This window comes from Microcebus murinus, chromosome 1, assembly GCF_040939455.1.
Source record: "Microcebus murinus isolate Inina chromosome 1, M.murinus_Inina_mat1.0, whole genome shotgun sequence".
Taxonomy (NCBI): domain Eukaryota; kingdom Metazoa; phylum Chordata; class Mammalia; order Primates; family Cheirogaleidae; genus Microcebus; species Microcebus murinus.
The window spans coordinates 104,071,609-104,098,622 of NC_134104.1; the positions used below are offsets into that span (position 1 = coordinate 104,071,609).

General features: G+C 38.4%; 1 long non-coding RNA gene across 1 annotated transcript; it reads left to right on the forward strand.

Annotated features, from left to right (window-relative positions):
• The first annotated feature begins 1,746 nt into the window (after nucleotides 1–1,746).
• Nucleotides 1,747–25,364, forward strand: LOC142875484 (uncharacterized). The gene is made up of 4 exons (XR_012922850.1): nucleotides 1,747–1,852; nucleotides 4,864–5,021; nucleotides 9,313–9,435; nucleotides 24,708–25,364. It is a non-coding gene; the product is annotated as an uncharacterized LOC142875484 (long non-coding RNA).
• The last annotated feature ends 1,650 nt before the right edge of the window (nucleotides 25,365–27,014 follow it).

Below are 27,014 nucleotides of genomic sequence, written 5' to 3' on the forward strand. Positions count from 1 at the left end.
CCTCATCAGACATTGGATTTGTAGGCACCTTGATCTTGGACTCTCCAGCCTCCAGAGCTATGAGAAATAAATACTAGTTGTTTAAGCCTGCAGTCCCGCCCACTGGGCCATGGACTGGCACCAGTTTGTGGCCTTTTAGGGACTTGGCTGCAGAACTCTGCCCCCTCCCCTCTGTAGAAAAATTGTCTTCCATGGAATTTGGGGGGGGGGCACAGCAGGAAGTGAGCGAACAAAGCTTCATCTGTATTTACAGCCACTCCCTATCACTCACATCACGGCCTGAGCTTCTCCTCCACCCACCCAGGTCTGTGGAAAAACTCTCTTCCATGAAACACATGCCTGGTGCCAAAAGGGTTGAGGGCTGCTGGTTTAATCCACCCAGTGTATGGTATTCAGTTACAGCAGCCTGAACTGGCTAAGGCACTTTGAAAAATACTTTTTGAAGAGTCTTGGCAAACACTCTGTTAAACTAACTTAAATCCACTTTCCTCCCTCCCTCCTTTTCTCCTTCTTTCCTTCTCTATTTTTCTCACAATCACTCTTTTTCTTTTTCCATATAGCTCCGATTTTACCTTAAAGTCCTAAAACTTCCTCTTTAGCTCATTCTGAAAACATTTTAAATTATGTTTCTCTTCTTTGTTAACAGATCCTTTAACTTTTCCCTTTACATTCTATAAAAACCCTGACTTTACTGAATTCAAAACATTTCCCTGTACTACTTTCAACAAATGCCTATTGAATACTCATGTCCCAGGTACTGAAAAATCAACCAAGCAAACACACAGAATTTTCTGCCCCCATGGGGCTTCCATTCACATGAGGGCAAAAGAGACAGTAAACAAAAATAAATAAATTATCTATTAGAAAGTCATAAATATTACAGGAAAAGTAAATTAGGAGGGGTGAACAGAAATTGTGTGAGACAGTGGTTTCAATTATAAATCGTGTGCCTTGGAGGAGGTGAGCAGTGGGAAACATTGAGGGAGAAGCACTTGGGACAAAGGCCTCACGTGAGTATGGCTCTGACCTCTGCGTGCTGGAGGAAGAGCAAGAAAGCAAGAGACCGAGGGGAGTAAAGAGAGCTGAGTGTAGGAGATGAGGTCCAAGAGACAGAGAGAGGACAATTTTTCAGGGCCTTGTAAACCATTACAAGGATCTTGGCATTTGGTCTGAGTGAGGATGGGAGTCCTGGAGAGTTCTGATGACTACATGCTCTGGTTTATACTGTTCAAGTATTCCTTGGCTGCTGGGTGTGAAGAGACTGTAGCGGGGCAAAGTGGGAACAGGGAAGACAGTTAAGAGGCTATTACTTTAGGAAAGTTTTGGCCTCTTACTGTTTCCTAGGCACTGGTTTAGTTACTGGGGAGATGTTGGTTAAAAGACTTAATCATTTTTTTAATTAGTCTCTGTCCACACCAAGGCTTTCTGCTATTTTAACTGACTATATTAAAACGTATGGTTTGCAGTATACATTCAGCAACTCTATAATTCACTTATCCTTTTTTTCCCCCACCTCTGGGGAAGAATGGACATATAAAATCTTCTATTCTTATTTTAATTAAGACATCTTTGAATATACTCAACTTCTCTATAAAAAAAAAATCCACTCACTTCTCTTAAGCAACCTAATTTTCTGAAATCTGACTGGTGGCTTAATGAGGTTGCACAAGGTTATCTCTTCTGACAGCTTAGATACTATCATCCCAGAAAAAAGAAAGACATCTAGTTGCCTAACACATCATTGCAAGTTGGTGGTTACAAGGAAGTTAGCAAAACTTAACAAGTTCCTACTTTGACACTTTGACACTCAACGAAGGAGCTGTGCCTTAGGATGTGAAGTCACCAGATTAAGGTTTGCAGCCTCACTAATTATTCATTGTGACTTTGAATTTATCATGCACAACCTGTAGCTTCTTCAGCCTTAGCTTCATCCTCTCTGTCAAATGGACACAAGAAGAGCTCTTGCTCTCCTTCCTCAGGAAGCTGTGCTGTGGAAAAGGAATGAGCTGAAACAGTATGACCCTGTGCTTTTACAAGTGCTCAGTGTAAGATCACTGTTGTTATTTGCCAACCACTCAAAATGCTGAGTACAATCTTTTTTGAAACCTCCCAACGTTTTGAGCATTCGGTATCCAGATGTAAATTTTCTGAAATGTCTTCTTATATGTAGGACTCTGGAGGGTCTCCCCACTTTGATTCTGACATCAGCAAGTATCAGGTTTTCTGTTTGTTAGTAATGAAGTTGAACGGATCCCTGCACAGATAGGGCAGACTATTCTGGGCAAGCTCCTTAAATCTCTGACAGGCCAGGAAAACCCTGGAAAGAGACACAAAGTCTGTTAACAGATCCCAAAGAGATCCTAAAAACTGCCTTCACAGTTCCATCCATAAAACCGTAATTCGCCTTGATGGAACATGGTGTATATGTGCAGGGTACAGAGCCACATCATGAGAGTGAGGTCTTTGACTGCACTTTGACCAACAAGAGGAACATGCGCCAGAGAGCATAATCTTCACCATTTGTTGCCATGGATTTTTAAGAATTTTAACTGAATGTTATGCAGCAAATAGCATTTGATTCCTAGACTCTGGTTTCTGTTTTGACTGACCTTTAGTTTTCTGTAAGTCAAAAGAATCTAGTTAATTGATCTAACAAGTGTTTACTAGGCACCCATTGGGAGCATATAATTACGTTGTACCAGAGGTGATGCCAGGAATTCTGAGGTGCTGGTTTATGAGTGACTAGCTATTAAAATTTTTCATTGTCAGGTATAATAAAGAATAAAGAAAAAATTATAAAAATATTATAGCATACCATTCATGAAAAAATGAATATATCTGGTGGAGTCTTCATAAAGTCTTGTAAGTGTTGATTCATGTGATTAAAATTATGGTGCCTGTTTAAAGTCTGCTTAGAGGAAGTATATGTTGATTATTAAATTAAAAGTATGTTATAAAATAATACTAAAATTATATTATAGATAATATAGATAAAGACTAATACAGGCAAAGTCTATATTAATATAAAGAAGGCTTTTCATATATATGGGTGGGCTGATTGTGTCTCACTAAAATTCTTATGTTGAAACCCTAACCCCCAATATCTCAGAGTGTGACTAAATTTGGAGATAGGGACTTTAAAGAGATAAAATGAGGTCATATGGGTGGTCCCTTATACAATATGATTGCTGTCCTTATAAGACAAAATTTGTACACACAGAGAGACACTAGGGCCATGTTTGTCCAAAAAGGTGGCCACATAAAGGGGCAGCAAGAAGTGGGCCATCTGTAAGTCAAGGAGCCAGGCCTCAGGAAAACCAACCCTGCTTTACCTTTGACTTCCACCCTCAAGAATTATGAGAAAATTTCTATTGTTTAAGCCACCCAGTCTGGTTTCTGTTATGGCAGTCTTGGCAAACTAATATATTAAGTCAGAGTAACCACTTGAATGACAGAAAACTAAGGCTATTTTAGGAACATTAAGGAAAACAAATGGAATAAGATTAAAGAAAAACAAAAAGCCTAGATATATGTGCTTATTCTGCTCACTAAAAAGCATTTACTTCTTGAAACCCAGAATCCAAGAACATATCAATATGTACAGAGAGAATGTAATTAGCTACATGGAACAATAAAGATTGTTAAGTATAACCCTCTAATTTCACAAAGAAGACTCAGAAGTTAAGCAACTTGTCCAGCGTCACTCCACAACAAAGGGCAGAACTTGAGCCAGATCCTCTCATCTCCTGACTTTAGGTCCAGTGCTGCTTCATTGAACAGCTTCTAGCTGATCTAAATTGCACTGCAGGCTTATTTCAATTAGCATGATGGCATTTACTAGGAAGTTGTATTAGTTTGTGCCCATCATTTGGAATCATTTTCACTGAAACAACAATAAAAGAAGCAGTGAACCCTATCAAAGCAGTTTTACTCTGTGTGGGTGGCTTTCTGAAGGGCTTTGTCTATTTGTGTTGTAAGGGTATCTAATACATAGCCCAGATGATAGGAATAACTTTCACCTACAGGAATTTGCTTAAGTGTTCATTTTAAGGGAATTTTTTTTACTTGTTGCAGAAACAAACACAGCTACACCCACTTTACTTATACCTTCTACCTTCCTTACAAAGCAGATAGTGTGAACCTTTGTTTGAAACAATTACTTAAATATGTGTGTGTGAGGGTGGAGGATTTGCAAATCAAATCACATAGTTCAAATAAATATAGCCTTTGTCACGAGAAATAACTGGTAAGCAAATACAAACTAAGGATTGGAATCCACTGTGGACCACAACATGGAAATAATGTCTACTGTTCTCGGAGATTTTCAGACTTTAACCACTGTGTGTCTATCTAGACTAACCCAATGACACATAACCCTTGAAAAAAATCACCACTACAGAGAAAAAAAGGAAGTGCCCTTCTATTTTTATAGCGTGTTTTTTAAAAATGAAAAAACAGTATAAACTAATCTAGTCTCCATGACTTTGAGGTATAACCGCAAAGAGTTTAGTGTTTTGTAAAGGACCAAACTACACTTACCTACAAATAAAAAGCAATTAACATTGTTTTTCTGGCCAAGGATAGTGTTACTTATATTATTATCTGTGTAGATGAGTATATATAAAATATCCAATATACATTCCGCTTACTTTTATACTTAGCATCTCTAGGTAGTGGTAAATTCCCATTTTGAAAATCATATTACTCTTTGCAATCATGCTTTTTACTTCAGAATCCCAGCATCTTCTCTGAAGTATAACATTTTGTCAGGGAAACATATAATACTGTGATAATCAATGTTTTCACAAAACTCTGCCAATCAATATTTTCCTGTTTGAAAATAAATTCTTTTTGTTTACACAGAAGTGTCATGGATCTGTCAACTGAAGAATCATGAGGTTCATAAATTTGGAAAGGAGAACTTCATTTCTCTTAAGGGTTGCAGCCTTCAGGCTGGCCATCTTGCAGGCGGGGAAGCATAGTCTTGGGCAGAAACTGAGAGCAAGCACTTCAAGGGAAAGGTAAATAGAACAGCAATTTATGCTGAAATGGGTAGTGACTAAATATACATATTTAATAATCTATAAGAGGAGTCACAAATATTTATGAAAGTAGAAACATGTTCAATTGAGCTTCATGGAGCTTCATGGGTTACATGTTCAAAAAATGGTGGTGTTAGCATGATTTGAGGGTGGATTTTGTTCCTCTGACTCAAAAGGTGAAGCAGGGAACACAGTGGCCCACTGTGTGCAGCCTCCGTAGCCTCGTCAAAACCACTCCACGGTCAGTGGTCTCTTATAAGTAAGGAATGCTGGTCAGTTGTTGCCCTGAAACCACAAAAGGGAGGGGTAGTCACAAGGCTGGTTGAAATCAGTGGTGGAGCAAGTCTTTCCAAAGGACTGGTTTCTGTTTGACCCTTAGGGAAGAAAGCGATTGGGTGGTTAGCCAGGGAAAGGATATAATGAGGCATGTCTGACTTCCTATCCTGTCGTGGCTAGGAACTAAGTTTTAAGATTTTTCTGGGATCCACTTGACCAAGATGGAAATCATTCAGTCAGTTGAGGGGCTTAGGATTTTATTTTTACTTGTAAGGTCACATGTCAAACTGGCTACCCTTGCTGGGTTAGTTCACATACATCTGTGTGTATTCTCATTAAACTACTTTAACCATATAGCCAATAATTACAGTAGACCAACAAATACAGTATGAACTTTTAAATTCAAATGTGTGGGGGCGTGCTTTCTACTTACCTATAGTATTCTAAAGTTTTGTATTATTCCTTCAGGAAATATTTGTTGAGCCCTCACTAGGAATAGGGGACAATGAAAAGTTATGGATACTCGATAGTGAATAAAGGTTCTTTCTTTATCTCATGGATTTATATTTTAGTGGGGTACTAAGCAAACAAATAAGAAAATAAAAATATGTAAAACAATGACAAGTTTTAATAACCTCTGTGAAGCAAAGACAAAGGGCATAGGGTTGGATTTTATGCTCTATGAAGGCTTTTGCACTGAAAAGTAATAAGATACAATTTAGATCTTAATAAAGCCTCTCGCTTGCTCTCCACTGTGATATGAATAATTTAGAGTAAAAAGAATGGAGGCAGGCCTTAGTCACAAAGTTGTGTAATGATTTGGGCACATACTTGCATTCAGCACAGGTACTGAGGGGATGGAAGAAATGTGCAAATTTCTTTAGGACACAGAATCATCACAGCTTGATAGTTAGCTGTGTTGGTCAGGGGACAAGAGACAGAAAGACATCAGGATAACTCCTGGGGGTCTGGCTTGAATATCCAAGTGGATGGGTGAGCCATTTATTGAGGCAAGAGAGATTAAGGGGCATTCTTTGATTGCATTGGACATGCCAGGATTGAGATCGCTGTGATAGGTAATGTCGAGCAGGCAACTGGGTATGTAAACATGAAATTCCTAGGAAAAGTCACAGTGAGAAGTACAGAGTAGGATTCATCAATACATTCCTGGGAACTGATAAATTCACCAAGGAAGAAGAATAGAGAAACAGATAGGCCAAAGAGTAAGGCAGAAACTAGCTTGGAAGGATGTTGTTTTGAGAAAAGAGGTGGTGGATATCATGCAGTGCTGCTGAGAGATGAGTGAGGTGAAGATGGAGGGATCCTTGAACCTGAGAGGCATTATAAAGTGGTAAAGAGCTCCAATCCTAGAGCTCAGCTCCCTGGGATTGAATGTTGGCTTCAACCTTAGGAACAAAACAAATAGGCCTCCATGTGCCTCCGATTCTCCATTTGAAATGTGCTTAACAGTAGTCCTTACCTCAGTGGGTGTTTTGGAAGGATTTAATGATGTAGTACACATAAAACCCTTAGAAGTGTGCCTGACACATTTCATTCAACAAATATTCACTGAGCATCCCCTATGTGGCAGGCACACTGGTAGGTGATGGGATATAGACATGAAAAAAATCTCTGTCCACGTGGACAGAAAGAGAAACAGACAAAAAAACAATGAGAAAGTAAAAAGCATCATGGAGGAAAATAAAACACAGGAAACGGGATGAGGAGAACACAGTGGGTGAATCATTTTAAGTAGTGTACTCAGGGTGGTGAGGAGTGAAACCTGTAGACATCTGGGGTGAAGAGCAGCCCCGCTGCTGAGAGAAGAGGCAGGAATTCCAGTATATTCAGAGCTTCCCATTGGGAGCTGGAGTCTAACCTCCCCTTCTCTGAACCTCAGTGACCTGCTTGGCCAATAGGATGCCATAGAGTAGCGTTCTTAGATTTTGCAGACTTGCTCATCAAAAGCTTTGCAGCTTCCATTCAGGCAACTTGGAATGTTTTCTTGGGAGAAGTCAACTGCCATGTAAAAAGTCTAACTATCCTGAGATTGCTGGGACTATGAGGAAGCCCAATCTAGCCATATAAAGAAGCCACATTGCATTGGGGGAGGGGTAAGGAGAAGGCTATAGAAGGAAAGGGCCAGGGGCAGGAAGAGAAATGCCCCACTGACTCCTGGCTGTCCCAGCCATCCCAGCCCAGGCACCAGATGTGAAGGAAACCTTCAGGTGACTCCAGCCATAATCATGGTTTGCCTACAACTTTATGAAGCATGTTAGCCAAGAACTGCCTGGCTGAGCCCATTATCCCCCAAGCTATAAAAGAAAACAATAAATTGTTGTTTTAAGCTACAAACAAAGATAGAGAGGCCTTTGTACTGGAGTGACCTAGGTCGGCGTGAGAAACTAGGATCAAAGTCATATGTTTTGCTATGGCCATCATTTGTTTCAGCAACAGAAAGAACTATAATTGACCAGATTCAGTGAGGTACTGAGTATGTAAGCAGATAGAAGCAGATGAGAACGAGGAGAAAACTCAGCTCTGAAGGACATCAGTGAAATGGGGTGGGGCTCATCACCCTATTATTACCTTTTGATATCAGCAACTAAGCAGAGAGGAGGGCAGAGATGAGGAGGATTTGAAGACAGAGATCAGAGATAAGGGAGGTTTTTGTTTTTGTTTCCTACTGGGAGACACTAGGACATGTTCCTATGCTGATGAAATAAACTGGTAGAAGGGGAGAGGCTTATGGCTTGTGATGAGAGGGAAAAGGATAGATAAGGAAGGAACAGTGTCCTTGCAAAGGTGACAGGGAATGGAATCCAGGCACACAAAGAGGGGGTGGGGTTTCACAAGGGACAGGATCAGAAGGAAGAGAGATGGGAGTCCTGCAGGGAGTCTGAAGGTGAAGTGATGGAACGAGTGGGAAGCTCATCCCAGAGGGTGTCTCTGGGTGATGTGTGAGGTGTTCTCAGCAGTTGACAGTGAGGGGAGGATGAGAAGGATTTGAAGAGAGAGAAAGAGAAGCTTTGAAAGTTTTGGGGGGAAGGTGTGAGACAACATGCTAGAGAAACATGGAAGAAATTTCAGCATCTTATTGATTACCCATTTGAGGTTTCAGATCATGAATTTAAAATAAAATAAGTCAATATAGTTTTCTCTACCTTCTTTGACCCTCCCGTCCCCAAGCTAGTTTCTACTCATAGTTATTCATGCTTAACTCTGATAGAAATCATGGAGGGGAAGAATTTATCCAATGGAAAAAATGAAGCAAAACTAAAACAAAACAGAAACTCCAAATAGATAAAAAGCAAAAACTCTTAAATTGTTTATTTTGTTTTCATAGAACATGCTATGCATGTCACTTATCTATACCTTCCGTGAGCATTAATTACAAAGAACTTTAGTATTAATATTTAATCAGCATCATCTTTTGCTATCTTTGGGTAACCTGAGGAACATTACTATATGCCTTGTAAAGATGATGACATTCTCCTTTAAAAAAAAAAAAAAAGAGCACGAGAAAAAACACCATATAGCTGTGTCCTGGCATTCTGGCAAGAACTCTTGATCAACTGATACACGCTCCTTCCTGTTGGTAGCACAGTGATAATGGAGACATTTTATATCAACTGTGGAGCTTTGAGAGCTTTAGCAGAGCAGTTAGAACCAGAGAAACTGCAAGGTACTTGAAGGTGGTTTAGTCCTCACTTTGTCAAATACATGTAGAGGAAATGCTTATTAATTCTTAAATTAATCAGTACATCCAGTTTCTACATAATTCCATGCAGCATAGAGTTTGCAGCATTTTACTGACATGTTCAAAGGAGATACAGGCAGATCACATCAGGATGAGAAAAGCTTAGAATACAGAGAGACTTTTTCTCTTGGCTGAAAAGAGAAAGGACATCAAACTCATAAATTAGTAACAATTATGCTTTTGTACTATGCCACTAAACTCCATTAGATGTATATCTTTGTTGCTTTCTTACAGACTCATTCCTCACTGCTAGCAAATTTATCGGACATATAACCGAGACTTACAAAGGAAGACATTTGTTTTATTTCACTGCTATTTTCAGGGAGATTTTTTTTATGCCACATGGAACAAATCCAAGTAAGTACCACAAATTGACCCACAGGGAGGTCTGGGCATAGTTCAGAACTGAGAAGCAAGAATGAAGACCGGAAACAGGTCTACACTTCACTTAATGATTCAAAAATAAGCTTTTTTAGTTGACTTCCTTCAATATCCCAAACATAATCCTATTATTGCTGCCATAATCCTATTATCACTTTCTTTGCAAAGTCCATGAAATTTCTGTATTCTCACTCCAACCCTACAAGATTCAGTAAACTTAAAGTTTAGAATTATAAGAAAAACAGAAGTAAATATAGTATGTACTCACAAGCTTCATTTTTTTTATTATTTCAGAATATTATAGGGGTACACTTGTTTTGGTTACCTAATTTGCTTTTGTATAGTTTGAGTCAAAGTTATAAGTGTGCCCTTCACAAAGATAGTGTGCATTGTAGCCCTTAGCTGTGAATTTACCCATTGCCTTCCTGCCCCCGATTTCTTCATTTTTAAGGCTATTTGTGATGATGTTGGATGAAGAGGGAGGGTATATAGGAGCTAGGATGGAGCCTGGAACAACAGAACTGGACCAGAAGTAGGGATGACATAAAGCCCAGCATCCTAAGGATTTGGCTAGTTTATCTGTGATTGGAGCCACACTCTGCTCTCCCACCAGAAGTTTGCAGTCTGGTGGAGATTCCAGGCTGTCTTCAGTACAGTAGTCCCTCAGAACTCACTAGGGATACATTCCAAGATCCTCAGCAGATGCCTGAAACCTCAGATAGTACGAAATCTGACTGCTGTCAATAAGAACATGTTTCTGTTCATGTCTTTTACTCACCAATTTAATGCATTTTCCCTCTTAGCTATGCATTTATCATGCACTGTGGCCATAACTTTTGCAGTACGAGAAGTGACAGCAAAACTAGCACTAATTACTTTTTCTTTTGTTGGGGGTGAGTTAAACCAGATTTATTTATTTATTATGAGTATAAATATGTTTTATGTTTTAGTATAAATATGTTTTATGTTTGAGCGTAACATAAAAGAATTAAAAGTCAGGAAAGGGAATTTGACTACTGGGTATCAGACACACTTGCTTTCTGTACCCTGTATCTTTTAGCTCTCCCCCCTTGTGCTGCCCTGTTACCATGCCTGTTCCCCATATTCTTTCACACCAGCTGAGAGCTCTGTCTCCTATTTCCTTAGCTGAATCCCTCAAAAGACCAAAATACTCAAAAGACATCATAATTACTCTGGAGGAGATATTCTTGCTTTATAAAATGAAATATTTAACACCAAAGCCGGAATAGCTGCATGTGAATTACACTACTGGGTCATAATTTCTCCAAGGATAGGTAGGTGCTTGACTCACATGCAGGATTCACCTTGAGCCACTCCCAAGGATGGATTTGTGGCTTTACTCTAGGTTGCAGTCTTCATCTTCATTACAGGTATACAGTAATATCACCTGCCAAATAATAATAGTTTTGCTCCCACTTTCTGGCAGTTGTATTCCTTCTTTTATAACACCACTGATTAGAACTTTTTTAAAAATGAATGCTTTTAATTAACGAATAATAATTACATAGATTCATGGGAGACGTGGTGGTGTTTCAAACATATAATGTATAGTGATCAGATCAGAATAATTAGCATATCCATCATCTCAAACAATTATCATTTCTTTGCATTGGGGATGCTCTACCTATTTGAAACTATGTAATACATCATCATTAACTATAGTCATCCTATAGTGGTATAGAGCACTGAAGTTTAATTTTCCTATCTAGATGTAATTTTGTACCCTTCAACAAATCTCTCCCTATCCTTCCCTTCACCCTACCCTTCTCAGCCTCTAGTAGCCTCTATTCTACTTTTTACTTCTATGGGATCAGATTTTTTGGCTTCTGCATATGAGTGAGAACATGCAGTGTTTAACTTTCTGTTCCTGGCTTATTTCACTTAATATAATGTCTTCCAGTTCCATCTATGCTGCTGTGAATGATGGCATTTCATTAATTTTTATGGTTGAGTAGTATTCCATGTATGTATATATACACCACATTTTCTTTATCTATTCCTCTGTTGTTAGACACCTAGATTGATTCAATATCTTGGCTACTATGAACAGTGTGTCAATAAACATGGGTGTGTAGATGTCTCTTTGATATAATGATTTCCAAATAGTGGGATTGCTAGGCAATTGACAGTTCTATTTGCAGTTTTTTTCCATACTGTTCTCCATAGTGGCTGTACTAGTTTACATTCTCTCCAACAATGTATAAGAGTTCCCTTTTCTCTGCATCCTCACCAACATTTATTATTTTTTGTTTTTGTTTTTTTTTGACAATTGGCAGCCTAACTGGAGTGGGATGATACCTCACTGTGGTTTTGATTTGCATTTCCCTGATGATGAGTGATGTTGAGCATTTTAAAATATATTTGGTTGCCATTTGTATGTGTTCTTTTGAGAAATATCTGTTCAAATCCTTTGCCTGTTTTTAAATCAGATTATTTATTTCTTTGTTGTTGAGATGTTTGAGTGTCTTATATATTCTGGATATTAATTCCCTGTTAGATGAGTAGTTTGCAAATATTTTTTCTTACTTTGTAGGTTGCATTTTCACTGTATTGATTGCTTCCTTTGCTGTGTAGAAGATTTGTAGTTTAATATAGCCACATTTATTTATTTTTGCTTTTGTTGCCTGTACTTTTGAGGTCTTATTCACTAAAATTGTTTTCGAGATCAATGTCCTGAAACATTTACCCTATGTTTTCTTCTAGTAGTTTTATGATTTCATGCCTTACATTTAGGTTTTTGATCCATTTTAAATTGATTTTTTTGTAGGGTGAGAGGGGGGATTTAGCTTCGTTCTTCTGTATATAGATATCCAGTTTTCCCAGCGCCATTCATTGAAGAGACTATCTTTTCCCCAATGAGTGTTCTTGGCACCTTTGTGAAAAATTAGTAAATCATTGGCTGTAGATATGTGCATTAATTTCTGGCTTCTCTGTTCTGTTCCATTGATCTATGTGTCTGTTTTTACACCAGTACCATACTATTTTGGTTACTACAGATTTATAGCATATTTTGATGTCTGGTGGAGCAATATCTCCAGCTTTGTTCTTTTTGCTTAGGATTGCCTTGGCTATTTAGAGTTTTTTGTGGTTCCATACAAATTTTAGGATTTCTTTTCTGTTAGGACTGTCATTGGTATTTTGATATAAATTACTGAATCTGTAGATAGCTTTGGGTAGTATAGGCATTTTAACAATATTAATTCTTCTGACCCGCAGGAGTATGAGCTGTTTTTCAATTTATTTGTGTCCTCTTTAATTTCTTTCTTCAGTGCTTTGAAGTTTTCCATATAGAGATCATTTATCTTCTTTTTAAAATTTATTCCTATTTTATATTTTGTAGTTATTGTAAATAGGATTGCCTTTTAAAGTTATTTTTCAGTGAATTAATTGTTCATGTATAGAAACACTACTGATTTTGAATATTAATTGCATATCTTATAACTTTACTGAATTTGTTTATCAGTTCTAAGAGTCTTTTGATAGAGTCTTCAGGTTTTGCTCTATATAAAATCATGTCATCTGCAAACAGGGGCATTTGACTTCCAATTTGAATGCCTTTTATTTCTTTCCAGTCTATTCTCACTGGCTAGAACTTCTAGTAGTATATTAAATAAGAGTGCTGAGAGTGGGCAGCCTTGTCTTATTCCCATTCTTAGAGGGAAAGTTTTCAGCTTTTTCCCATTCAGTAAGATGTTAACTGTGGGTTTGTCATATATGGCCTTTATTACATTGGGGTACTTACTTTTATACCTACTTTATTAAGAGTTTTTACCATGAAAGGATGTTGAATTTATTTATTTATTTATTTTTTGAGACAGAGTCTCACTTTGTTGCCTAGGCTAGAGTGAGTGCCATGGCATCAGCCTAGCTCACAGCAACCTCAAACTCCTGGGCTCAAGCGATCCTGCTGCCTCAGCCTCCCGAGTAACTGGGACTACAGGCATGCGCCACCATGCCCAGCTAATTTTTTCTATATATATTAGTTGGCCAATTAATTTGTTTCTATTTATAGTAGAGAGGAGGTTTCACTCTTGCTCAGGCTGATTTCGAACTCCTGACCTCGAGCAATCCACCCGCCTCAGTCTCCCAGAATGCTAGGATTATAGGCGTGCACCACCGCGCCCGGCTAGGGATGTTGAATTTTATCAAAAGATTTTTCTGCATCTTTTGAGATGATCATATAGTTTTTGTCAATTCTATTGATGTAATATATGATGTTTATTGATTTGCATATGTTGAACCATACTTGCATTTCTGGGATAAATTCCACTGGATTGTGGTATATTATCTTTTTAATGTGTTGTTGGATTTGGTTTACTAGTATTTTGTTGAAATTTTTTGCTTCTATGTTCATCAGGGATATTGGCCTATAGTTTTCTTTTTATATGTGTGTCTCTGTCTAGCTTTAGAATCAGGATTATGTTGACCTCATAGAATGAAATAGGAAGAATTCCCTCTGCTTCAATTTTTGGGAATAGTTTGAGAAGAATTAGTATTATTTCTTCTTTAAAGGTTCAGGAGAATTCAACAGTGAAGCCATGCAGTCCTGAACTTCTCTTCATTGGGAGACTTTTTATTACTGATTCAGTCTTCTTGCTTGTTATTGGTTTGTTCAGTTTTTCTATTTATTCTTGGTTCAGTCTTGGTAGGTTGTATGTGTCCAGTAATTTATTCATTCCTTCTAAATTTTCAAATATATTGACATACAGTTCTTCATAGTAGTCTCTAATGATCCTTTGTATTTCTTTGGTATTCACTGTGACATTTCCTTTTTATTTCTTATCTTATTAATTTGGGTCTTCTCTTTTTTTTTTTTTTTTTTTTTTTGTAGTTTAGCTAATGATTTGTTAATTTTGTTTGTTTTTCCAAAAAATAATCTTTTTCTTTCATTGAGATTTTGTGTGTATTTAGTCTCTATTTCATTTATTTATGCTATGATCATTATTTGTTTTCTTCTATTAATTCTGAGTTTGATTTGCTCTTGCAATTCTAGTTCCTTGAAGTGCAACATTAGATTGTTTATTTGAAATATTTCTAGTTTCTGATGTAGATATTTGTTCCTATAAACTTGCCTCATAATATTGTTTTTGCTGTGTCCCATAGGTTTTGGTATGTTGGTATGTTTGGTATGTTTGGTATGTTTCCTATTTTCATTTGTTTCAAGGAATTTTAAAGGAATTTTAAGGAATTTGCTTCAAGGAATTTTAAAATTTAATTCTTAATTTCTTCCTTCACCCATTGGTGATTCAAGAGTTTATTATTTTTTTTATTTCAGCATAATATGGGGGTACAAATGTTAAGGTTACGTACATTGCCCTTGCCTTCCCTTCCCCCTTGATTCAGAGCTTTAAGCATGTCCCTCTGACAATGCACATCACACTTATTGTGTATATATATATATATATATATATATATATATATATATATCTATCCATCCCCTCCTCCCACCTGCCCGACACTCAATAATTTTTTTTTAACATTTTTGGTTAGATTTTATAACAAATGTGCCTCTTGTTATTGATGTCTACTTTTATTTCATTGTGGTCAGATGAAAATATTTGATATTATTTTGATTTTCTTAAATTTTCTGAGACTTGTTTTGTGTCCTAACTTATGGTTAAGCCTAGAGATTGTTCCTTGAGCTGATGAAAAGTATATGTATTCTGCAGCTGTCAGGTGAAATATTCTGTAAATGTCTGTTAAGTCCATTTGGTTTATGGCACAGTTCAATCCAATGTTTCTTTGTTGATGTTTTGTCTACATGGTCTATCCAATGCTAAGAGTAGGGTTTTGAAGTCCTTAATTATTTTTGTATTGGGATCTATTCTTACCTTTAGATTCAATAATATTTGCTTTATATATCTAGGTTCTCTGGTATTGGGTGAATATATATTTACAATTGTTATGTTCTGTATATGTCCATCTATCTCCCAAGACTCAAGAAGCTTTCTGTTGTTATTTCACTAAATATGTTTTCTTCACCATTTCCCTCCTCTCATATTTCTGGGATTCTCATAATATGAAAAATTTTCCCCTTATGGGGGTTCCATAAATCCTGTAGGTGTTCTTTCTTCTTTCCCCTTTCTTCTTTTCCTCCTCCTCTTCTCCTTTTCCTTCTTCTTCTTCCTCATCATCTTCTTCCTCCTCCTCCTCCTGCTCTTCTTCTTCTTCTCTCACTCCATTACCCTGGATAGAGTGCAGTGAGGTCATCATAGCTCATTGTAGCCTTAAACTCCTGGGCCCAAGTGATCCACCTGCCTCAGCCTCCCAGAGTGCTAGGATTACAGGCATGAGTCACCCTCCTCCTCCTCTTCCTCTTCTTTTTCTTCTTCTTCTTCTTCCTGCCTATGTTATTTCAAAAGACCTGTCTCAATTATAGAAATTGCTTCATCTGCTTTGTCTAGTCTATTGTTAAAGCTCTTGATGGTATATTTTATTTCAATTATTGAATAATTCAGTTCTAGGATTTCTATTTGGTTCTTTTTTATAATATTTATCTTTTTGTTGAATTTTTCATTCAAATTATGAATTGTTTTCCTGAATTGCCTAAGTTTACTTAAGATTATTATTTTGAATTCTTTTTTTGGTATTGCATGTATTTGTTATTATTGGGGCCTGTTACTGGAAAATTATTGTTTTCCATTGAAGGTGACATATTTCTTTGCTTTTTTGTGTGTCCCTACATTGATTTCTATGAAACTGGTGCAAAAGTTCTTCCAGTTTTATCAAGCATATTTTGAAGGGAAAGACTTCTGAATGGGTCTTGGGGTGTTGGTTTGGTGGGGTACATTGACCTTACTTCTAGGTAGATTTGGTAGTGTAGTCTCTGTAGTTTCTTCAACTGTAATACATACTAGTGGCATTTATGAGTTTCTCAGGGATCTAGGCTGAGAGAATTTTTGCCAATTGTTGTTCAAGTTTGGAAGGGGTAGGCTTGCTGGGCTGTTTCTCAGGTTGGGGCATGTGCATATACACAGTGGGTCAGCCAACTTGGGGTCTGGCTCACTGAGATTGGAGTTATAGAGCTTTTACTTTTGCCAAGAGCATGGGCACATGGTTGTTTGGCTGGCCTGAGATCCTTTCTACAGGGGACAACCAATGATGCTGTTTCTCCAGCCTGGGACATGGGTGCAAAGCTGTGTGAATGCCCTAGATGTGTGCCCACCAGGGGCTTCCCACAGGGCTATTTCTCAACCTAGTATGCAGTTGCAGGGCTGCACGGTTGGCCCAGGGGTGTTTTCCAGGGGCACCTAGAGAGCTGCTTCTCAGGCCTGAACAAAGTTGCAGTTTATTGCATGGCCTGGGGCGTGTTTACCATGGGCAGCCCACAAGGCTATTTCTTAGGTCTAGAATATGGGAGCAGGGGTGCTTTACAGGCCTGGAGGCATTTCTGTGTGCTGTCCCATAGGCCTGGAACATGGGCACAGGGCTGCTTGATTGGCCTGAAGGCATAGCCACCAAGGGTGACCCACTGGGCTGTTTCCCAGGCCTGGGTCATGGGCATACATCTGCTTTGCCCATCTAGGGTGTCTGTTGGAGGTGGCCCACAGGGCTGTTTCTTAAGTTTGGGACATGGTCTCTTGGCTGCTTGGACAATCTGGGGGCATGCCTTACATGGGTGGCCTATGAAACTGTTTCTCATGCCCTTATTAGGGGCACAGGACTGTTGGACAGAAAGGCCAGGGGCATGTCTGCTGGAGGCAGGGGTGTTGCAGGGCTGTTTTTAACATTCTGAGCACAGGCACATAGCCACTCTGTTGGTCAAGGGATGAATCATGTGCTGGAAAGCTTAGAAGCCTCTCCTACTTGGTGATGGCTCACAGTGGGTTTGGCTGGCTCAAGGGTGGGTTCACCCTGGGCAGGACTGCCAGAATGTTCCTCTATCTAGAAGCGAGGTGGTGGAGGTTGGTTTCTCAGAGTGTGCAGTTAGGGTTGTGGCATTCAGCCACTGTGTGGGCCTAGCATAATGAAGATGAAGCCCCAGTGCAGGAGAGGTATGGTGGCTACTGGTCCCCCAGTGCAGGGTATGCTCCAGAGGTGGCTTGGTCTTAAGATGGCATCATGCTGCAACAGCTTGGCTCACAGAATGTGTGAGGGCTAGAAGGTACACACCCTGTGCTGCTAATTTGGGGCAGTGAAGCTGTATGAATTCCCAGAAGTTCTCCAAACTGGGCTCAGAGCTTGTGAGGACTGTGGGATTCTCCCGTTGTAAGAACTGTGGGTATTCGTAGTGGCAATGGGGGCTGGTGACAGTTCTCCTGCTCACATTTTCCCCACAACTGGAAGTCCCTCCTGACTCCAAGAATATCTGATCAAGGTTGGGGAGATGAGGCTTCAGAGGCCAGGTGCCTCCACACTGCCCTTTCCCACTGCTCTCCAGCACTTGCCCCTTGACAACACTCTAGTCAAGTCTTTTTTTTTTTTTTTTTTTTTTTGAGACAGAGTCTCGCTTTGTTGCCCAGGCTAGAGTGAGTGCCATGGCATCAGCCTAGGTCACAGCAACCTCAAACTCCTGGGCTCGAGCGATCCTTCTGCCTCAGCCTCCCGAGTAGCTGGGACTACAGGCATGCGCCACCATGCCCGGCTAATTTTTTTTTTATATATATATATCAGTTGGCCAATTAATTTCTTTCTATTTATAGTAGAGACGGGGTCTCGCTCTTGCTCAGGCTGGTTTTGAACTCCTGACCTTGAGCAATCCGCCCGCCTCGGCCTCCCAAGAGCTAGGATTACAGGCGTGAGCCACAGCGCCCGGCCTAGTCAAGTCTTATCTGTTTATTTATTGCCTTGGTCATTTCTTCTGGCAGAGATGAGTGTCAGGCATCTCTAGTCAGCCATTTTGCTGATGTCACCCTACAGATTTCTTTTTCATCCTTCACAATTTCATAGATAGGAGATTCATTCTTACCATAGATCTTAGCAACCTCAGCATATGATTTTTTCTTTCTTTTTTTTTTTTTTTTATTAAGTCAGGACTCAAAGGAAGCACTTTATGGCTTCTCTTTGGAATTATCTGAATTGCCAGTGAGAAAACAAAATTAGCTCAAGAGCAATCTGAGCTATGCAAAATGTGTCAGGCCCAGAGAGACAAGAATATGGGATTTTAGCCATACCCCTGGTAACCATGCTCAGGGGCAAGTGTTTAAAGGCATTTTCTTCCTGCCTAGTTGCCTTACCATAATCTTCCTGGAATTTGTGATATAAAGAAAAATATATAGCCAATTAATAGCTTATTTTTTTAATATAAATTCTTATTAAACAACTTAGGAGCTTCCTCTTCTTTTCCTTTAAAAATCCACTTGTAACTACTGCTAATGGGAGTGTGTATTTAGGACAACTTGAACTTATGCTCTTGGGTTGGCCCAAATTATCTCTTCAAGCTTGGCCCAAATTATCTCCCCACTAAAATTAATTTTGCCTCAGCTTCTGCTTAAGTCAATACCAGCATCACTACTCTTGCACTTTGGAACCATTATAAAGTACAGTAGGGTTACCTGAACATAAGCACTTCAATTCCTGAAGGACAATCTGATAACCAAGCCAGCTACTAAGTGACTAAAGGGTAGGTGGTGTCTACAGGGTGAATACTGGAAAAGGGATGATGATTCATGCTGTGGTTGGGACAGAGCAGGACAGTGCAAGATTTCATCATGCCACTCAGAACAGTGCTTAATTTAAATCTTACAAATTCTTTATTTCTGAAATTTTCCACTTAATACTTTTGGACTGTAGTTGGCTACAGGTAACTGAAACTTTGGAAAGCAAAACTGTGAGTAAGGAGGAACTACTGCATGTGGCTGTCAGGTTATTTGAACAATCCTTTCATGGACACACAGAATAATCAAACCATCAGAGAAAGGAGGACTGGCAAGGAAAAGTGAGATAGTAGCTTTTGTCACTGTGGGTGAGAGCAGGTGTTGAAACAAGGACTCTAGGTTAGAAAAATTGAAGAGTAGGAACCACAGTGGAAGACAAGTCTATGAACTGGTCAAGATGGGTAGTGAGGAAGATTGAAACTCAGGAACCACATGGACCCTCCAGGTTAGCTTTATCAGCCCCAGGTCCTTATCAGACTGGCATTGAAGGAAACATGAAGAGCAAAGCAGGGGCCCGGAAAGTTTCTAGATTATTATATCACTCCCACATCAAATCACAAGGATTATAAGAGTGAACAGAAAACAATCCCCTTTGTAAGTTTTATCAATGTATTTATTGCTATGGTTTACTTTGGTAGAGAGATACTAATATATATTAAGAACCTATTATGATCCAGAAATCTTAAGTAGCACAATTTCTCTAAATTCTAGGTCCCTTGGTAACCACCTTTGGATATGATAATCTGCAAATGCTCAAGTCCCTTAGATAAAATGATGTAGTATTTTCATAATATCTACATATATCCTCCCATACTTTAAATAATCTCTAGATTACTTAAAATACCTAATATAATACCTACACATCACTTCATTCTCATGGATTCAATGTAGTACTTCGTGTGGGGCAAATTTAAATTTTGCTTTTTGGAGCTTTGTGGAACTCCCCCCCTCACTGAATATTTTCAATCTGAGGTCGGTTGAATCCACAGATGGGGAACCCATGAATACAGAGGTATGACTGTATGTTACTTATATTTTATTAGAAGAAAAAACTGAAGTTTATAGAGGTTAAATGAATTGCCTTAGGTGACCAAGTTAAATTGTACAGCCAGGTTTCAGAACCCTAGCAAATGGCTGTGATTTTCCCACCACACCATGTAGATACTTTTGTTTGATAGTTTTTGCTGATCTAATTTTTCATGCATAATAGGGTGCTTATTAGTGTAGTTCATTTAATTTGTAAGAATTGCTTTTCTACTGTTTTGATATTCTGTGGATTGCAATAACAGCTAGGATGTCCTTCAGGCTGAAGTATCCTCTTGTGCTTTCAGCCTCATGGAAACCAGTACCCAAGCCTCCTGGCTTGAGACCCAGGGGTTGACTCCGAGCCACACTTCAGAGCAGTTGATAAATTGCTCACAGCTGTCTGAGGTTAAAGCACTCATCCCTGAGAACTGACACGTTCTCATTCCTTTTTAAAGAGGCAAGTGCACTTCCTTTTCTTCTGCACTTCTGATGATTGCTCTGTTTTGAAATGGTCCCTGCACTGGCTGCTTTATCTCACTAGTATCCTCACTCTTGTGCTCCTCTCATACTAAACTTCCATTTTTAACCATGACAGAGTTATCTTCTCATTCCTCATAAACCTTTTCTGATGACACAAAAGAAGAGATATCATTATGTCTTTGTTCAATAGTGATATGCTACTTAGAAATGCTTCTCGATTATTGTATTTAATTGGAACGGGTGGCTTATTTGCACCGATGGTAGAAGAAAATGACTTCTGCATTCAACACGAAAATGTATTGTAAACTGCTTAATGTAGATGACTTATCTAATGATTGAGGTTAATTGATGTCAGTGTTTTTCAGAGTTTTGATATCAGGAATTAAAAAGAAAGCCACTATATATGGAAATATATTTAGTAAATAGAAGAGAGTTTCAAAGGTCACCATCTTTAATAAACAAATATATAGGATTCTAATTTTATCCTCATTCAAGTGCTTACAACAACCTTGAAATGCCATTGATGTGGATATCAATTTACTAAAATAATAGTAAAAGCTTATTAAATAAAAATCCCTTGTCTGTGACATTATATCTTTACTTCCCCAAAAACATTGCTGCTATAGGAGCCCAAATTTCACTTTTCTTAAAGGTAGTTATTATAAAATATCTAGTTTCTAATTTATGCATGCTGTATAAAGACCACTAAAACACAACAATTTATAATTTTTCTGATCCACAACTGGGTATTGCTTAAGGAAGTAATTGTCAAGAAGTCACATGACAATAATTGAGCTATTCCATGTAACACTGTGAATTTTCAAAATATTCAACAACTTATCTTAAATAAGTGCTAAAAAATAAATACATTGTTTGAACTACACCATGCATTTACTTCCCTTTTTTGTGTGTGTGAACATGCTTTTAAGAGGCCACAGATCCTATAGAAATAAAATTGAAGAAATTTTAGCAGGTTATGATACTTGTGACTGTGCTAGTATAGTATAATTCTAGGCAAAAAGCCTGCACCTATGAAGAGATCGCACTAACACTATATAATGAAAATATAAGGCCAGCCACTTATGAGATTTAAAATTTTCTAGTCGTCACATTAAAAAATGAAAAAGAGGCCGGGCGCTGTGGCTCACGCCTGTAATCCTAGCTCTTGGGAGGCCGAGGCGGGCGGATTGCTCAAGGTCAGGAGTTCAAAACCAGCCTGAGCAAGAGCGAGACCCCGTCTCTACTAGAAATAGAAAGAAATTAATTGGCCAACTGATATATATATAAAAAATTAGCCGGGCATGGTGGCGCATGCCTGTAGTCCCAGCTACTCGGGAGGCTGAGGCAGGAGGATTGCTTGAGCCCAGGAGTTTGAGGTTGCTGTGAGCTAGGCTGACGCCACGGCACTCACTCTAGCCTGGACAACAAAGCGAGACTCTGTCTCAAAAAAAAAAAAAAAAATGAAAAAGAAACATGAAATTAATTTTAATATTATTTTTATCTAACCTAGTATATATAAAATATTATCATCTCAACATGTAATCAATATTAAAAATTATTATTTTTTTAGAACTAAATCTTTGAAATTTGATATGTATTTCATATTTATGGTGCCTCTCAATGTAGGCTGACCATATTTCAAAGGCTAAACAGCCACATGTGGCCACCATATTGGGCAGACCAAGGTTATGCTAATAGTGGAGGAAATCTGTTAAAAGGAACAATTACACAGAGCTCCCCGTATGTTAAAAAATATTACCAACACATTCAGTTTTGTTTTATCCTATTCTGTAGATATTTCTCAAATAACTGCTATTAAATAAATTCAAGACATTTTTATGGGGCTATGAGGACTGTATTAGTCAGAGTTCTCCAGAGAAACAGAACTAATAGGGAATATATAAATATATAGAAAGAGATTTTTTATAAGGGATTGGCTCATGGGATATGGAAGCTAAGTCCCATGCTCTGTTGTCTGCAAATTGGAGAACAGGAAAGCTGGTGATATAGTTCTGGTCCAAGCCCAAAGACCTGAGAACCAGGGGAGCCATTAGTGTAAATCCAAGTTGGACTTCAATAGCCTGAGAATTGGGAGCACCAATGTCTGAGGGAGGGAGAAGATGAATGTCTCAGCTCCAGAAGAGATGGCAAATTTGACCTTCCTCTGCCTTTTTTTTTTCTATTCCCACCTCAGGGGATTGGATGATGCCCACCCACACGGGTGAAAGTGGATCTTCTTTACTCAGTCTACTGATTCAAATGCCAATCTCTTCCAGAAATACCATCACATACTTACCCAGAAATAATGTTTTACAGCTGTCTGCACATTCCTTAGCTCTGAAATATTAACACATAAAATTAACCATTACAGGGAAAAATTATATTAAGTAAAAGAAAACCAGTTTCTGCTGTCAAGTAATCTGCTATACAGTGGTATGTAGAATGACTATAAACTGTACTAACTTTTACCATGCAATGACCAAATATGCTAGGCATAGTGCTGCGCAATTTGAATTTAATTCTTCCTTCATTGTGAAAAATAGTATGGAGGATTTTTATTTGCAAATACTTCTGTGTAACATGAACGAAAAGGTAAATATTTTTGAGCCACATGTTTGCTCATATATATGGCAGAAGTGATGATAAATTTTAAACATACTTTATAAATATCTAAAAGGTGGATCAGAATATTATTATACCCAGTTTATAATTATTCTTTATTATTTCATCATTTATTTATAATTTTATTCATGTATTTGTTAGGAAATTCAAATCAAGCTATACTGTTAGGTGGACACTGAACCAAAATATATGGAAACACTGTTAATTACTATAAGGAATAAAATCACTGGACATACATCTCACTCTGAAGACTCTTGTGTTTTTAGGAGGAAAAATGAAACAAGTAGACAATTACATATTGCAAAGTAGAAGGTGATAGGTGTTATGGCAGAGACAGGAAGGTGCTGTAAGAGTTCATTAGTGGGTACAGTGGACTGAATGGTTGTGTCCCCTCAAAATTCATATGTTGCAGCCCTAATCCAAAGGTGTTTGGAGATGGGGCCTTTGGGAGGCAATCAGGCCATGAGGGTGAAGCCCACAGGAATGGGATTAATGCCCTTATAAGAAGTGGCCAGACAGCTTGCTTTCTTTCTTTCTTTCTTTCTTTCTTTCTTTCTTTCTTTCTTTCTTTCTTTCTTTCTTTCTTTCTTTCTTTCGTAAATATATAAGGAGAAATCAGTAGTTGCAACTCAGAAGAAAGCACTGGGCCAGGCGAGGTGGCTCATGCCTGTAATCCCAGCACTCTGGGAGGCTGAGGCTGGAGGATCGCTCAAGATCAGGAGTTTGAGACCAGCCTGAACAAGAGCAAGGCCCCATCTCTACTAAAAATAGAAAGAAATTAATTGGCCAACTAATATATATAGAAAAAATTAGCTGGGCGTGGCGGCGCATGCCTGTAGTCCCAGTTATTCAGGAGGCTGAAGCAGGAGGATTGCTAGAGCCCAGGAGTTTGAGGTTGGTGTGAGCTAGGCTGATGCCACAGTACTCACTCTAGCCTGGGCAACAAAGCGAGACTCTGTCTCAAAAAAAAAAAAAAAAAGAAAAGAAAAGAAAAAGAAAGCACTCACCAGAACTCACCATGGTGATACCCTGATCTTGAACTTCCAGCCTCCAGAACTATGAGAAATAAATGTTTATTGTTTAAGCCACCCATTCTATGGCATATTTGTTAGAGCAGCCAGAACTGATTAAGAAAGAGGGAAAGAAATCAGTGCTATACTTTAAATTTCCAAAATCTATTCTAATCTTTCACTTGAAAAGGTGGACAAAATAAATCCATTATTTGAACCACTTCAGATAGCTAATATCCCTTTCTTCCCCTGAATGAGCCTTTTTCTCCTGTCCTCCCCCTACCCTGAAAAGATATCTGAATATTGGGGGAGAAAGGGACTTATGTGTTCTCTTGGTGATAGGAAAAAGCAGGGCTATTATGGACTGAATTTTGTCCCCCCAAACTTACATGTTGAAGCCCTAATTCTCAATGTGACTATATTTGGAGATGGGGCCTTTAAGGAAGTAATAAAGATTAAGTGAGGTCGTAACCTTTAATCCTTAATCTGACAGGACTGATGTCTTCAAAAGAAGGAAAGGAGACACTACGGTTCTCTCTCTCTCATGACAGACTCACAGAGAAAGGCCTTGGGAAGACACAGTGAGAAGGCAGCTGTCTACAAGCTAGGAAGAGAACAATCACCAGCAACCAACCCTGATGGCACCTTTATCTTGAACTTCTATCCTCCAAAATTATGAGAAAATAATTTTTTATTGTTTAATTCACTCAGTCTTTGTTTTTTTGTTATGGTAGTCCCAGAAGACTAATACGGGGCCCATGGATTCAGATGTTAATATTGACTGGAAATAACAGTTTGCATAGGTTTATTTTTCTGGAGGGATATAGGGTATGGTGATGGGGTAGGCAACAATCTTTGATTCCTGGAAACAATGATGGGCAGAGTCTAATACCCACTTTGTTTAGACTTTTTCTATCTATAGATTTTCCTTCAAAAGCAACAGGTATTGAATTTTCAGAACTGCTATCCCAAAAAGAAGGAAAATAAGAAAAATGAAAGTTAGTGAAAGAAAGAGGAGAAGAGAAAGATAAGGAAAACTAGTAAAAAAACTTGATTCTTAATATAGAGTGACTTAGACAAAAGATGTATAGCAAGCAGTAAAGATACATCTACTAAATATAGTAGACGTCTGTTTGTCCGTTTTGCCTTGCAATAAAGGAAATACCTGAGGCTGGTGAACTTATAAAGAAAAGAGGTTTACTTGGTTCACGGTTCTAAAGATTGTACTAGTGTGGCACTAGCATCTGCTTCTGGTAAGGGGTTCGGGGAGTTTCCAATCAAGGAAGAAGGCAAAGGAGGAGCAGGTGGGTCACATCGCGAGAGAAGGAGTCAGAGAAGGAGGAGGTGATGCCAGGATCCTTTAAGTAACCAGCTCTCACGTGAACTAGCACAGTGACAGAACTCACTCCTTACCACAGGGAGCCATTTTCCCCAGCCCCCCACCCCACACCCCACACCCAAACACTTCCCACCAGGCCCCACTTCCAACAGTAAGGATTAAATTTTAACATGAGTTTTAGAGGGGCAAAACATCCAAACCATATAAATATGCTAAATATTTGTTAAATAACTAGAAACCTAGAGTCTTGGGACATACCCAGCCAACTCAAACTACCCTTGATGGAAAGCATTTATGTGTACTGATTCTCTTTAGTAGTGACAGTTATTGAATATTTACTATATGCCAGACCTTAGGCCAAAGACTTCATATATTTGTGTTCTTTAAATATTTACAAGAAGCTCATAAGTGAGTTACAGTTAGCATTCCATGTGCAGATGAGGGTTAGAGATGTGTAGAAATTCATTCAATGCTGTACCATTCAGTGATAGGGCTAAGATTTAAACCCAAGACTGTCTGACTTGAAGTCTGAGGTCTTCTCCACTACAATATATGCTCTCCCAGAAACAAATGCAGAAATGAAGAATATATTAGTGATATAAGCCTTCTTGAAATTAGATGAAAACATTTGGCATCTTATCTGCTTATTCTCCATCCCATGACTTAAAACTGAATATTTTTGATATGTTATTTGGATGATTGTGATATTTAGTGGCCAATGTTTATTTTCTTTTTGGGGAGAGGTACATTCTAAAAGAATTATAATTAAAAATTAACTTTAGTAAAAGTGTTTGGTAAGTTTTGGGGCTACAAGCCAAAACAAAATAAATAAACCTGGCAATAAGAAACCCTTGTCCCAGGGTTCTCTTCTTGTTTAGCTGTTTCATCAGATGGTATGTGGAGCATTATTTAAAATTTTTAAGACTGAGTGAAATGACTTACCACTTATCAAAAGAGATTCATGTTTGAATTATGCTTTTGCAGGAATCATTCTCTGGAAGACAATGTTTCCAAATTTCCATTTTAAAAAATCGTCTTTAATGGCTGGTCCTAAAAATTTCACTGGATCCTTTTAAACATTTTTTTTTCTCAAAAGGATATGAAGTTACTAAGTTTACATGTGTCTTTATCTGAGTTTCGTTTGAGGATTTATCTTAATAGCTCTGCCAAGACTTGTTTCTTTCACACCCTGATAGTCTTATTAAACTAAGAGAGAGCACAGCCTGTCTCCTGCTTATCCAGAAAGGAAGCAGCCAGGTTGGTTTCAGTCCATTTACAATATGCTGTTAAAAAGAAAGAGGAAGCTGATAATTAAAGACAGTTTGAGTGGAATGTTATAAATTCTTTAGACTTTAAAAAGCTGCTTATGGAATTGGAGAAACTCCTACCCACAGACACACTATGTTGATAATTTTTGTATCCCCCAAGTCTCACTACTGCATTTATATATTCACTCAAACC